The 12,620-nt window shown below is 41.7% G+C and overlaps 6 non-coding genes across 6 annotated transcripts; all 6 read left to right on the top strand.

The window, feature by feature from the left end:
* Positions 1 to 73, top strand: TRNAR-ACG. The gene has a single exon. It is a non-coding gene; the product is annotated as a tRNA-Arg (tRNA).
* Positions 74 to 4,259: 4,186 nt separating this feature from the next.
* TRNAM-CAU lies at positions 4,260 to 4,332 on the top strand. The gene has a single exon. It is a non-coding gene; the product is annotated as a tRNA-Met (tRNA).
* A 1,671-nt stretch (positions 4,333 to 6,003) lies between these two features.
* On the top strand, positions 6,004 to 6,076 carry TRNAV-AAC. The gene has a single exon. It is a non-coding gene; the product is annotated as a tRNA-Val (tRNA).
* Positions 6,077 to 6,517: 441 nt separating this feature from the next.
* Positions 6,518 to 6,590, top strand: TRNAA-AGC. The gene has a single exon. It is a non-coding gene; the product is annotated as a tRNA-Ala (tRNA).
* Positions 6,591 to 8,086: 1,496 nt separating this feature from the next.
* TRNAM-CAU lies at positions 8,087 to 8,159 on the top strand. Its single transcript has one exon. It is a non-coding gene; the product is annotated as a tRNA-Met (tRNA).
* A 3,192-nt stretch (positions 8,160 to 11,351) lies between these two features.
* TRNAV-AAC lies at positions 11,352 to 11,424 on the top strand. The gene has a single exon. It is a non-coding gene; the product is annotated as a tRNA-Val (tRNA).
* The last annotated feature ends 1,196 nt before the right edge of the window (positions 11,425 to 12,620 follow it).

The following is a 12,620-nucleotide window of genomic DNA, read 5'->3' as shown; positions in this document are numbered from 1 at the left end:
GGGCCAGTGGCGCAATGGATAACGCGTCTGACTACGGATCAGAAGACTCCAGGTTCGACTCCTGGCTGGCTCGGGGCTATCGTTCTATGTTTTCGGGGAAGCTACGTACTGTGTTATTTACAAACCACTTAAGGCTGTTTTATTATGAGGAGGTCCTTATAAAACCTGTGTTGTTATTCTTGTTCAATCACCACACAACCGAGAAGAATGGAGGGAAGATGGGGCGGGGCGGGGCGGGGCGGGGCGGGGCGGGGCGGGGCGGGGCGGGGCGGGGCGGGGCGGGGCGGGGCGGGACTAGAAAACATATACAAAAGAATAGGACAAGAATCTTGCGCAAATCGACTAATAATATCTTCTGTACCCGGCCGTGTTGCCTGAAAAACTCTCCCTTTTCAGGACACTTGCCTCATGAGAACCCAGTGCTCTCTTGAGAGTTAGTATCAATAGAATCCTCGACGAATCCTGCTAAATTTTCTCCAGTGTTCAGCTGTCCAAGTCCACACCGAAACAAACTACAGCGATGTCATAAACAACAAAGGAGAGAAACGTAACTAGGGAGGGAATCAGCAGTCGGGTGTTAAAGGAACCACGAGTGAGGAGAAGCAGCTCGTAAGCGATGAGACCTTCACACTGTAAACGAGAACGATGTGGATCTTGTGTCTATGAAGTGACTGAGATGGGTTTGGGATCTGCTGGGAAGAGCTAGCAGCAAGTTTACCTGCCCCGCAGGTATCTGCAGAACATCAATCCAACGCCGCGCATCGCGTGCATCAAGCGCAGCCCAAGCTTCACGGCTCAAAGGTGAGGAGTCCCTGCGGTCTCTGCCCTCGAGAAGAGCCTTCTCGTGAAGGTCAAGGATGCACAGCATCCGGGTCCGCTGACAGAAGAAGGGCACGAGTTTTTCCATCCTTGTCTACTGAGACCCTTGTCTACTGAGACCCACGCTGAAAGAGCGCGGGAGGCGGCTGATGGAATTCGGGCGACAAGCAAAGAAAAGAAAGAAGAGAAAAGAAGGAGAGCAGCTCCTTTCAATCCCTGCTGCGTTGTGGCCTTTTGGGATAATCCAGCTCAAACCTTTTCTTTAAAAGCTTGGAATAGGAGATACATTTCTGGAGTCAAAAGGCAGACGCCACCAATACCACTGCCCAGGTTGCTGAGCCAATGACAACCACTATTAATAGCAATTGTGTGTGTCGTGTAGGAGACAAGTCTTTACGAATTTACATTCTCATTCCCTTCCTACTTTCAAACTCATTGGTACTGACACCCCCCCCACACACACACACCTTGTAGTTATGCTTCACTCTGTTTCAGGGATTTCTAACAAGGTAATGGCTATTTAGGTTATCCAGATTACTGACAAGGTAATGGCTGTTAACCGCAGGCTGTAACCAACAGAACCATAAGAAAACGAACACCCTAATCAGATCTCTCAAGTGTTTCCCAGAAAAGTGAATAATAAACCACGTTCCAGTATTTTCCCCCCTTCAAATTCATTAGGAAGATTGGAAGACTTTATCATCTCCTTTTTATTATCAGCCTGAAACCTTGGTCACTATGAAACTTTACAGCTGGAAAGTTCAGATGTCATCTGCTCAGTGTGATGAGCAGGGGTTAGGGTAAAAGAGCCTAAATGGTGATAAGGTTTCCACATTCCACTTGAATTATAAAATATTTATTCTAAATACACTGTGAAAATTTAAGTGTTTATATGGAAATCCCTAGAGCAAGTATTTGGACACTTTCTGTAAGCAAAGTTTGCTGGTAAATGAATTTAGGCTGGACTGTAACTAAATTTGCATTTCAGTACCATTCCAACAGGGTACAGAATTGGAGGAGGAGGAAAATAGAAGAATGAAAAGAGAAGAAACAAACAGAAAACAAATTATAAAATGGTAGACCTCTATTCGAAAATAGCAATAATTACCTTAAAGGTAAATGGTCTAAATACATCAATTAAAAATCACAAATTGTCAGAATGGATTAAATATAAACAGTGACTATAAGAAACTCACTTCAAATGTAATGATAGAGGTAGGTTTAAAATGAGAGAATAGGAAAAGATACAACATGAAATCACTAATCAAAAGAAAGCTTAAGTGAATGTATTGGTATCAGCCAAAGTAGACTTCAAAGCAAAGAAATTTACCAGCAGAAATGAAGAATGTTACACAATTTCAAAGGGTCAATTGACCAAGAAGACACAACAATCCTAAAAGTGTAGTCCCTGGCCACAGAGCTTCAAAACCATTCTCTTTCAATAATTAATAGATCTAGTAGACAAAAAAAATCATCGAAGAGATTGAAGAACTGAACAATGCCATCAACCAATGGATCTAATTGATCAAGATCACAATGCAAGTAGAAACAAGGATCAGTGATCGAGAGAGAGACAAGATCATACTAGAATTAAGGAATCAAGAATGGTTAGAGAATAGAAGAATGGTATCATGAAACTCATATTTTAGAAAGAGTTTCTTAGCTGTAAATACCTGGAGATTCAATTGGAGAATCTGGAAGCTGAGCATCCCACATCCACATTTTTTTTTCTGCTATCTCTTGAGGCCAGGGTAGTATGATCCCTTTAGAACCCCAGAAGCTACTGCAGTGTCTGGCAAAGTGCAGCTCCCCAGTGAATTATGTACCAAATGAATGGAAAGGAAGTGCCAGATTCAAAAGAGCTGCACAAGAATAACGTTCAATATTTGGCAAGTCATTGGATATGGGGTTTGAAGGAGGAGAATGAGTCAAAGTTGACTTGGAAGTCTAAGCCCAAAAGGCCAGTACAGAGGAGGCTGGGAATTGGCTAGCTGGTGCGTGGATGAATGGACTACTGTGGAGAAGAACAGACAGTGAGATCATGAGCTGGAGTAGAGAAAGAGCTCATGTTTTGCAATCTAATAATCTTGTTCTCAATTCAGGCTTTGCCATTTAGCAGCTCTAGAACCTTAAGAACATAACTTCTCTGAGCTTCCATTATATCTGGAAAGTGCAAATTATTGAAACCAAGCAGGACCCTGCAGGGCCTACCCGGGGACAGATCTCCCCCCATCCCCCATATCCCCTGCCTGCCTCTTGTTTGTAGAAAATTTTAGCATCCTAGGCCTTCCCCCAGTTCAAAGAGCAAATTTAATCAGAGAAGTGAGAAAATGAAGACAAAAAGGAAAGCAGTCAAACAAGACAAATAATAATATTGATAGTTTAGCCATAAAACAAACTCAAGAGCATTTAGTTCCTCCTTAAGGGCTATGGATAATATTCTGAGCCATATCTTTCAGTTATTTTGAAGGTACTAAAATTCCCACCAGATGGAAAAAGTTGACTGCATGCTGACCAGTAGTGTGTAGATCCCAGACTTGTTGGAGCCAGAAAATTGATGATTGAGTTTCCCGAAATACCACCTTGTTACCTCACCATCAGTTAATCAGGGAATTTCGCATTGGCTGTATACACCCTGTGAATGTTTCCCTCACACCGTGTTTAAAAACCCTTCTCTGAAAGCTTTTGGGGGGTTTGGGTGTTTTGAGCCAGTTCTCCTTACTTGGCACCCTGCAATAAATGCTGTACTTTCCTTCACCACAACCTGATGTCAGCAGACTGGCTTTGCTGCACTGGGGCCATTGGCCCCAAGTTTGGTTTGGTAACATTATGATAAATAGTTTTGTTTCCAAAATTCAATTAGACTACATGAAATAATCTCCATAAATCTCTTAGTGTGATGAATGACACATACAGCTGAAAAAAAAAAAAAAGCAGGGAGACTTTTCATTAAGTTCAGTTTAAGTTTTTGTAGGGAAGAATGTCTCCAGTCATGTAGATGCAAGTGGAGATGTAGACTAAGACAGAGAAGTATGGACTGTAGACAAATTTGAGGGCTATTGATTCATTCAGTCAGTGAACTAATGTTAACTGGGCACCTCCTACTTTTCTTTCAACAAAGGAGATCATGAAAGGTGTAAGATCCACTGAGATCTCTGAGGGCAGGAAATACGACGTCATTCGAACACAAGACCAGCAAAAGACAGACACAATGAATTGTCCCTAGTGCCGAGGTCCAGATGGTCCTATCTTAGGGTGAATATCGGAAAGCCATGGACTCCACCTTTCATAGGTGTGGAATCTTACCCGGGTAACATTGGTTTAAATGGAGTGATTTTCAAGTAACATTGAGTACATACACTCTTTAAAAGCTGGAAACAGATGTTCTTAGAAAATACTATTTCGTATTTTACTTTCAAAGCGAAAGTCATAGAACATCTGCCCTCTTAGCGCAGTGGGCAGCGCGTCAGTCTCATAATCTGAAGGTCCTGAGTTCGAGCCTCAGAGAGGGCAAGCCGAATTCTTTTCACAATCAGCCTGGCGAAGCATGTGTCATCTGTGCTTAAAGAAATCAACAGAAAGGAAAATTAGCAAATGCTTCCAGATAAGAATTTGATAAGTGTTTCAATATTCTATATTTGCTCAAGAGGATGAAATCAGCTTTCTGGTTTGTTGCACCTCTCAGTGGTTTGAGTGAAATAGACAAGAAATTTAGATTACACCAGAAAACAAAATCTATGCCATATTTTTGGTCTTCCTCTCCACCCGTTGGAAGAAGCAGGGGAATTTTCTTTTCTAAATTCGTGCTCTAAATGTCGTCTAACCACAGTTAAGGGATGGGGAAGGGCAAAAGCATTTATTCTTTTAATTATGCAACAAATATTTCTTGTTAATGCACTGTTCTGGGTGCAGTTAGAAATTTGGAGCTCTTCCACACATCGTGTATTTCTCTATAAAAACAGCTGTGGTTGTTACGAGATTTTGGAAATATGGCACATAGGAGGAGGAAGTGGGGTAGCTTCTGTAGACCTCACATCTGCACCACATTCTAGAAATGGTACTAAAAGTTTATTAATTGTATGCAAGTCATTTGATTTAGCCTTGCAGCTAACCCAAATATCATTATTTCTTTTTGAAAGATGAAATTGAATTTCAGAGGAGTTAAATCATTTTTCTCAGGTCTAATAGCTCTAAGGAGCAAAACCAGACATGAAAAGTTGTTTTTTTTCTGTATGAAAAGATGTGAGCTTCTCTTTTAATTTAAGGTATAGTCTCATAAGCAGTTTTTCTCCATACCACTTCCTTTCTTCCTTCATACATTCATAGAACAAATATTTTTAAATAAGTGGATTCATTTTTCCATTCATCAGACATTAATTCAAAATCACTTCTGTGTCTGCCACCCAGGTTCAAGACTTCTAATTGTCCTTGACTCCTTCTTCTCCCTCAAATCTCTACATCCAGTGTCTTGAGACATCGTCAAATACTGTAGATCTTTCCTGCACAACCTCTCCAGAGTCTTTCTCTTTCTTCTCATTCATCTATGCCTTCATCCATTCTATAATGTTTATGGAGAATGTATTCTGTGCCAGACAGTGTACTGAGCTGGAGATGCAGAAAGACTCATGTTATTTCTAATCTTAGGAGCTAAAAGAATAAACCTCACTCAATCCCTTAATATCTTATAACTTCTTTTTCATTCTCTTCAATTCTGGTTTCCCTATTTCCTACCTATTTGGCATTCAAAATTAAAAACCTTTCATAAAATGTTACCTTGATCATGTAAACCATCTGCGTGGAATTTTTTCAAGGGTTCTTAAGCCTCCACAATGTTTTCTCCAATGTATCTTCATGTGTCCAGGTTTTTCAATCACTGTTTCCCTCCATGTCTATTTTACACACACGCACACGCACTTACACCCCCTCCAACTGAACCGGTATATTTCTGAACACAGGATCCCTACCTCCATGCCTGTTCCTTCCATCCTGTGTTCACTCTTCATCTGTACACTTCAATGTCCATATATTTTTCCTTCGCTCTGATACGTGTGGCCTCTAAATTCCTATGGCTCTTGTATGTAACAGTATGTATTTTTGTTCTTGCATACAGTGTAAATATGTAACGTCTCAAGACCCGACTCAGCAAGAATCCAAAAACTATCTCAGAAATAACATGAAGCGGAGGTTTCCGTGGTGTAGTGGTTATCACGCTCGCCTAACACGCGAGAGATCCTTGGTTCAAAACCAAGCGGAAACAAGTGCTACCTTTTGCTTTCCACCATCGGGGAAATTCAGCCCACCGCCTCCCCTAAAAGGAACCAGTGATCATCCCACTTATGTTCCTTTGCTGCTTTAGTTTCGTGCTTAAGAAACAGGTAATCAACCTGAGATAATCCTCCCGCATTAGCCTGGTGTTCTGCGTGAGTCCTCTCAACTGGGACGTGATCTCTTCCGTCCCGGAAAATCTGAAACCTGTACTTTTGCGGCCAGACTTTTCCCAAGGCGACTTTCTCCCTTCCTTACCAGAGGAATAGGTACCAACCGCCCGCTTGCCTCAGAGTATCTTTGAGAGGATGTGCCCTTACTCCAGCGTAATGGCCTTGACTTTTCCTGACCTTCTGGCCGGCCCCAGAAGAAGGAATGACGTGGATGGAGATGGTCCTCTGAAAAATGGGAGGAAAAGCAAGAAGCTGGAGGTGGGGAATTAGCTCAAGTGGTAGAGCGCTCGCTTAGCATGTGAGAGGTAGTGGGATCGATGCCCACATTCTCCAGCCTTTTACCGGTTCAACTGAGGAGCTCTTGTTGATAACCGCAAATCTTCCAAACTATAGAAAGAAATGAAAAAGCTATACACTTTGGACCCTTTTCTGGGCAAGGACAAAACGGGGCAACGCTGGCTCTACTGGCCTTTGGTATGTACGTGTCTCATTAATGATAAGTCTAATAGATTAAAAAAATCAACAAACACATTGAGAAAATAACACCATGCACCAATGGGTGGAATTGACCTTATAAAGCAAAATCACAATGAGGTTCTACCAAAGAGTTGAAAGAAAAGCAAGATCACATCAAAACTTAAGAAATCAAAAATGGTCAGAGTGAAGCAGAGGGACATTATGAAAACAAATATTTTAAAAAGCATTATTTAGTTGCAAATGCCAGGGAGACTGAAAGTAGTGAAACCGGAAGAGGATCATTCCTTGTCCATATTTATCCTTCTAGCTCCAGAGATCTGTGTGGTCAGATTCGTTCTGAATCACCTGAGCCTACTGCCCAGCACAGAGCAGCTCCCCAATGAATATGTACTGACCGAATGGAAAGGAAGGGATAGATTCAAGAGAGCGTCACAAAAATAATGTTCAGTATTTGGCAGGGCAGTGGATGTGGATTTTGAAGGAGGAGAATGAGCCAAAATTGACTTGGAAGTCTAAGCCCAAAAGGCCAGCACAGAGGAGGTTGGGAATTAGATAGAGTGTGGATGAATGAGCTATTGTGGAGAAGAGCAGACAGTGAGATCACGAGCTAGAGCAGGAAAAAAGATCACAATTTGGAATCTAAAAGTCTGTTTCTCAATTCATACTTTGCTGCTTAGCAGCTCTAGGGCCTTAGAAACATTACTTAACTTCTCTGAGACTCCAGTATATCTGAAAAATGCAAATCATGATACATACTTTTGTTGCCAAAATTCAATTTGAATATATGAAATCATCTCCATAAATTTCTTAGTATAATTATAAGGCTGAAACAAACGAGGAGTTTTTTTTATTAAGTTCAGTTTGTATTTTTTGTAAGGATAATGTCTCCAGTCATGTATATCCAAGTGGAGATTTAGAGTGAGACAGAGAAATATGGACTGTAGACAAATGTGAGGAGTATTCATTCACTAAGTCCGTCAGGGAACTAACATTAACTGGGCACTGTTCAAAAGTTTCTTTTGAACATAAGGTACCAAGGAAAGTATAAGAGTGACTGAGATCTCTAAAGGTGGGGAGAGGCAGATCACTGGAACACAAGAGGGAAAAAGAGCACCAAAAGACCTGTACAATTCTTGGGTACGGCAAGCCAGAGTGTCCAATTGCTGGGTGTATACTGGAAAGGTGTGGACTCCACAATTCCTGGATGTGGAACACTTCAGGTGCAGCATTGGTTTAAATGGAACGATTTACAAGTAGCATTGATTACATTCTTCAAAAGCTGGAAACTGATGGACATACCTGGAAAATAAAATTTCATATTTTATTTTCAAAGCCAAAAACAGTGAACATCTGCCCTCTTAGCGCAGTAGGCAGCGCGTCAGTCTCATAATCTGAAGGTCCTGAGTTCGAGCCTCAGAGAGGGCAGGCATCTCCATCTTTTACCAAGCAACAAATATCTCCTGTTAGTCCCTTCCTCGTGGAGCTATACCCCAGTCGGGAGGAGTGGGAGAAACTGAACAAGAAGCAAGTAAGAAAAAAATGCATCATAAGCACAGGAGGAAATGTGTGCTGGGGTGTAATCATTAGGCAGTACAGCGGCGCGGGAGTGTGGAAGTGGCACGTTCAGCTTTCAGCGGAAGAGTCAGGAAAGATATCGCGTTGAAGATGCCTTTTAGTCTCTCCTTTCACGCTTGCTGAAATCCTTGTGTCCGAAGTTTTTCTAATTCAGCTCAGTTTCAGTCTTCAAGGAATGAATGCTCCGTGTCATTGGTCTATAGACAAGGAAGGAAAACCTGAAAAAAGCTGTGAGGGAGTGAACATGGTCTGTACTGGACAGTGCTGGCCTTTCCATCTCAACGTTCATGGTTTTTGGCCGGCGGGAGGGTGGACCTCCCACATCTGTTGCCGAACAGAGAGATCCTGGTGAAAACAAGGCCTTTCCACTATTTTGTACTTGAATTTTATGGGGCAGTTGGCCTGAGGAAAGAAGGAAGGCTGTTGAGGGACACCTAGAGAGACAAGGCATACAGCAGAATTTGTCCTTCTGAGGTCTGAGTAGCCTGGGTCTGCGAGAGAATCAGAAAGACCCAGACGGTCAAACAACAAAAACAACAACAACAAGAAAAAAAAGAAAATTGTGAAACCAGGGGAATTCTTAGGAAAACTCATGAAAGAAGAATAGGAGTAGGATCTTTGGGTAGTTCTTCCTTAAGAAGGTTTCTTACCCATCTGTCCCAACCCAATCATCACAGTCCAAATCAACACCTTCAGAAATATCTCCAAAAAAATGAAACAATCAGGTGGTATTTAATTTCCACACAAACAACCCCAGATAGAACTTTTCCTCTTTGCACAGGCAGCTTAAATATGGTTTAAAATGGGGGTGGGGATGATCCCAGGAGGTAATGCAGGAAATACATTAATCAGCATTAGTGATCAGATCCTGATGAGGTCCAAAAACATTGAGAAAAGAGAGCATCATGATTCTGCCATGCTGAGCTGTGAACAGCCCTTGCACTTTGTTTTTCACTGAGAGACTTCCCTTTCCCTCAACTTGAACTTAAGCTTCTTCAGACACAAAGAATCCTTTGGGTGAAGTTCTTCGAGACTCTGAATAGGTGGGCCTTCAGCAAACCCAACATTTGCTTAAGTCAGTGGCACACAGTCTTGCAAAAAGATAGAAAATGTCTTACATTTTGACTCTGTTGTGGGTATTTGGTAACCGGGCTCTGTCTGGGCTAGTTTCCCAGTTGCCCACAGAGGGCCTTTCTTCACCTCTCAGCTCCTGACTAATACATCTTCTCATTTTGAATCAGACTTAGTAATAAGGTGCCTACTTCTAGGTACTCAGTCCCTGAATCACATGTCACTTTACTACTGACACCACCCCCCATAGCTAATGCCTCTTACTGTGATTTCAATCTATTACATCAACTTATGCCACCTTCCTCACAAAGTGTCTTATGAAGTGTTTTAGAAAGTGTCTTATGAAGTTTTAGAAAGCGTCTTATGAAGTTTTTCTTTTTAAATTTCTTGTCTCTCCTCTAGAATATAAGGATCTTTAGGCTCAAATCACTGTGTCCTCAGTGCCTAGAGTTAAGGCATAAATATTGCCTCTGTCTTGAAATGGAAGTAATAGGTAAATGGAGTTAATAGGCAGATCAAATACAAGTTAATAATTTAATAAATCATTGTATTAACTTCCAAAATGTTAATCTCTGCATCTTTCAATTCATTTCGTTCTTTCTTTATGACTTATTTGATGTTTTGACTTTTATTGATGAATGGCAGTTTATTTATAATGCATAATTTTAATTTTTCCCAGACAGAATTTTCTACCTTCTAATTAGTGAATAACAAATAAAGGTGTAAGGGACCACAGATGTTTAGGACTCCTGTTATAAAAGTCACAACTGATAACAGTTTGAAGTTGGGTGAAAACTAGAACCGAATTTAAAGCCTATTTCCTTTTGCATGTATTTCCTCCAAACATTTTCTTCTACACAGGTTCTTAATTTCCACTTTCTTTCTCTTTTCAACAGTGAAGCCCAAAAATGTTCCCTCGTCCCTTCTTCTAGGTTTCAGGATGAAGAGAGCTTGAGGATTTGGAGGCTTGTGAGAATTCTTATACAGGTAGACCAGAAATCTTTGACATTGCGCAGCTTAGAGGCTGCAGGGAAGAAGAGGAGACGGTAGTCATGTCCGGAATGATGACAATGTAGACAGTGTAGCAGCCTTTTCAGGATAATCAAGTATCTTGAAAACAGTTTATTCTTTGTGGGACCAATGACAAAATGGTGACATATATGATTATAGTTTGTAGGATCCTAACTATTTCTCCGTGATTTTCTTTTAGGGAGTGGGGACTTGGAATACAGGTGAAGAAAGATTAAAAAGGAATGAAATAAATCCTCTTTCAGAACCATGTGCTAGAAATTGTACTAAAATTTTATTAATTTATGCAACTTGTTTGATTTAGCATTGCAGCTAATCCATGCATCTATGCCTTTATCCATTCTATGTTTATGGAGGATGGATTCTGTGCCAGACAGTGTACTGAGCTGGAGATGCAGAAAGACTCATGCTACTGCTAACCCCAGGAGCTAAAAGAATAAACCTCAATCCCTTAATAATTTATAACTTCTTTTTCGTTCTCTTCAATTCTGGTTTCCCCCACCTTTCATAAAATGTTACCTTGATTATGTAAGCTTTGTGCCTGGATTTTTTTCAAAGGTTTTTAAGCCTCCACAGTTTTCTCCCTAGTGTATCTTCATGTGTACAGGCTTTTCAATCACTTTCCTTCCATGTCTATTTTACACACATACACACACACACACACACACTAGCACTCCAATTGAACAGGTATATTTCTGAACACAGGAATTCCTACCTCCATGCCTGTTCCTTCCACCGTGTGCACCCTGTTCCCTCCATTCTCACCCCTAAATGTCCGTATTTTTTCCTTCACTATGATATGCTCTCGCGTCTTATTTCCGATGGCTCTTGTCTGTAATATCTTGTATTTTTTATTGTTCTGTCCTACGGTGTAGATATGTAAATCCTCGTGACCTGCCTCAGTAACAACAGAAAAATATCTTAAAATGATATGACACGTGAGTTTCCGTAGTGTAGTGGTCATCACACTCGCCTAACACGCGAGAGGTCCCCGGTTCGAAACCGAGCGGAAACAACTGATGCTTTTTTGCCTTCCACCGTGCGGGGAAAATCAGCCCTCCGCCTCCCCTAAAAGGAACCAGTGGTCATCCCACTCCTGTTGGTTTGTCGTTTTCATTTCGTTTTTAAGAAACAGATAAACATCCTGAGATAGTCCTGTTGCGTTAGCCGGCTGTTCTGGGTGACTCCTCCCAACTGGGACGTTTTCCTTTCTATCTCGGAAAATCTGGAACGTGAACTTTTGGGACGCCAAGCTTTTCCCATGGCTACTCCCCGCCTCCTTTTCCTTAGAAGAAGAGTGGGTACCAACCGTGCTCTTGCCTCAGGGCATCTTTGAGAAGACTTGCCCTTAGTAGAGTCAGGGTTTCAAGTGAATGATGGAGATGGGACTCTGAAACTCGGGTAAAAAAGTAGATGAATGGTGGGGGATTAGCTCAAGTGGTAGAGCGCTCGCTTAGCATGTGAGAGGTAGTGGGATCGATGCCCACATTCTCCAGCTTTTGCTCTCAGTCAAGGAGCTCTGGCTGATAACTGCAAATCTTCCAACCTGTAGAAAAAAATGAGAAAATTCGACACTTTGCACCCAGCTCTGGGCAAGGCCATGACAGAGCAGCGCTGGCTCACTGGCCTTTGGTATGTACCTTTACTATCAGCCTATAATTTGTTCTCTGTTTTTTCAGAATAGCTGGTCATCTCAAGGGATATGCCCAATTCCTCTTTTTATTCCTGTTTCTTCCTGCTACTTAGCCGCAAGGTGGTACAGTCCTGAGAAGCACAGGGCAGAGCGGGGTCAATAAAGCCCCAGCTGTCTTGTCAGGGACTGAAACCGACTGCCCCAAGTAACCAGAAAATATCAGGAAAGACACTGTGGAAAGCAAACACGTGAAGTTACTAGTGAACTTCTGGATGCACCCGCGAGCTGTGAATAAGTGGCTCTGATCCTAAACGACCTACCATGGCCTTTGAGAACTGAAGTGATAGCGCACTGCCCAAGTCCACACTGGTCACTGGATTGCACACACTCCAGAGATCTCCAAATAGCATCAGAAAGGCTTTGGAAATGGATTGGACTATGAAACCACAACACACAGAAGGCTGTTCGGTACTTGGAATTTGAACACAAGGCAGTCAGGTGCCTGCGAAAGCAAGATTGGCAATATTCTCCATAAGCTTTGAACAAGACATAAAGCCTTATAATGTAATACAAAAATG

Source organism: Balaenoptera musculus, chromosome 11 (assembly GCF_009873245.2).
Source record: "Balaenoptera musculus isolate JJ_BM4_2016_0621 chromosome 11, mBalMus1.pri.v3, whole genome shotgun sequence".
Lineage (NCBI taxonomy): Eukaryota > Metazoa > Chordata > Mammalia > Artiodactyla > Balaenopteridae > Balaenoptera > Balaenoptera musculus.
This window is presented reverse-complemented; position numbering and strand designations above follow the sequence as displayed.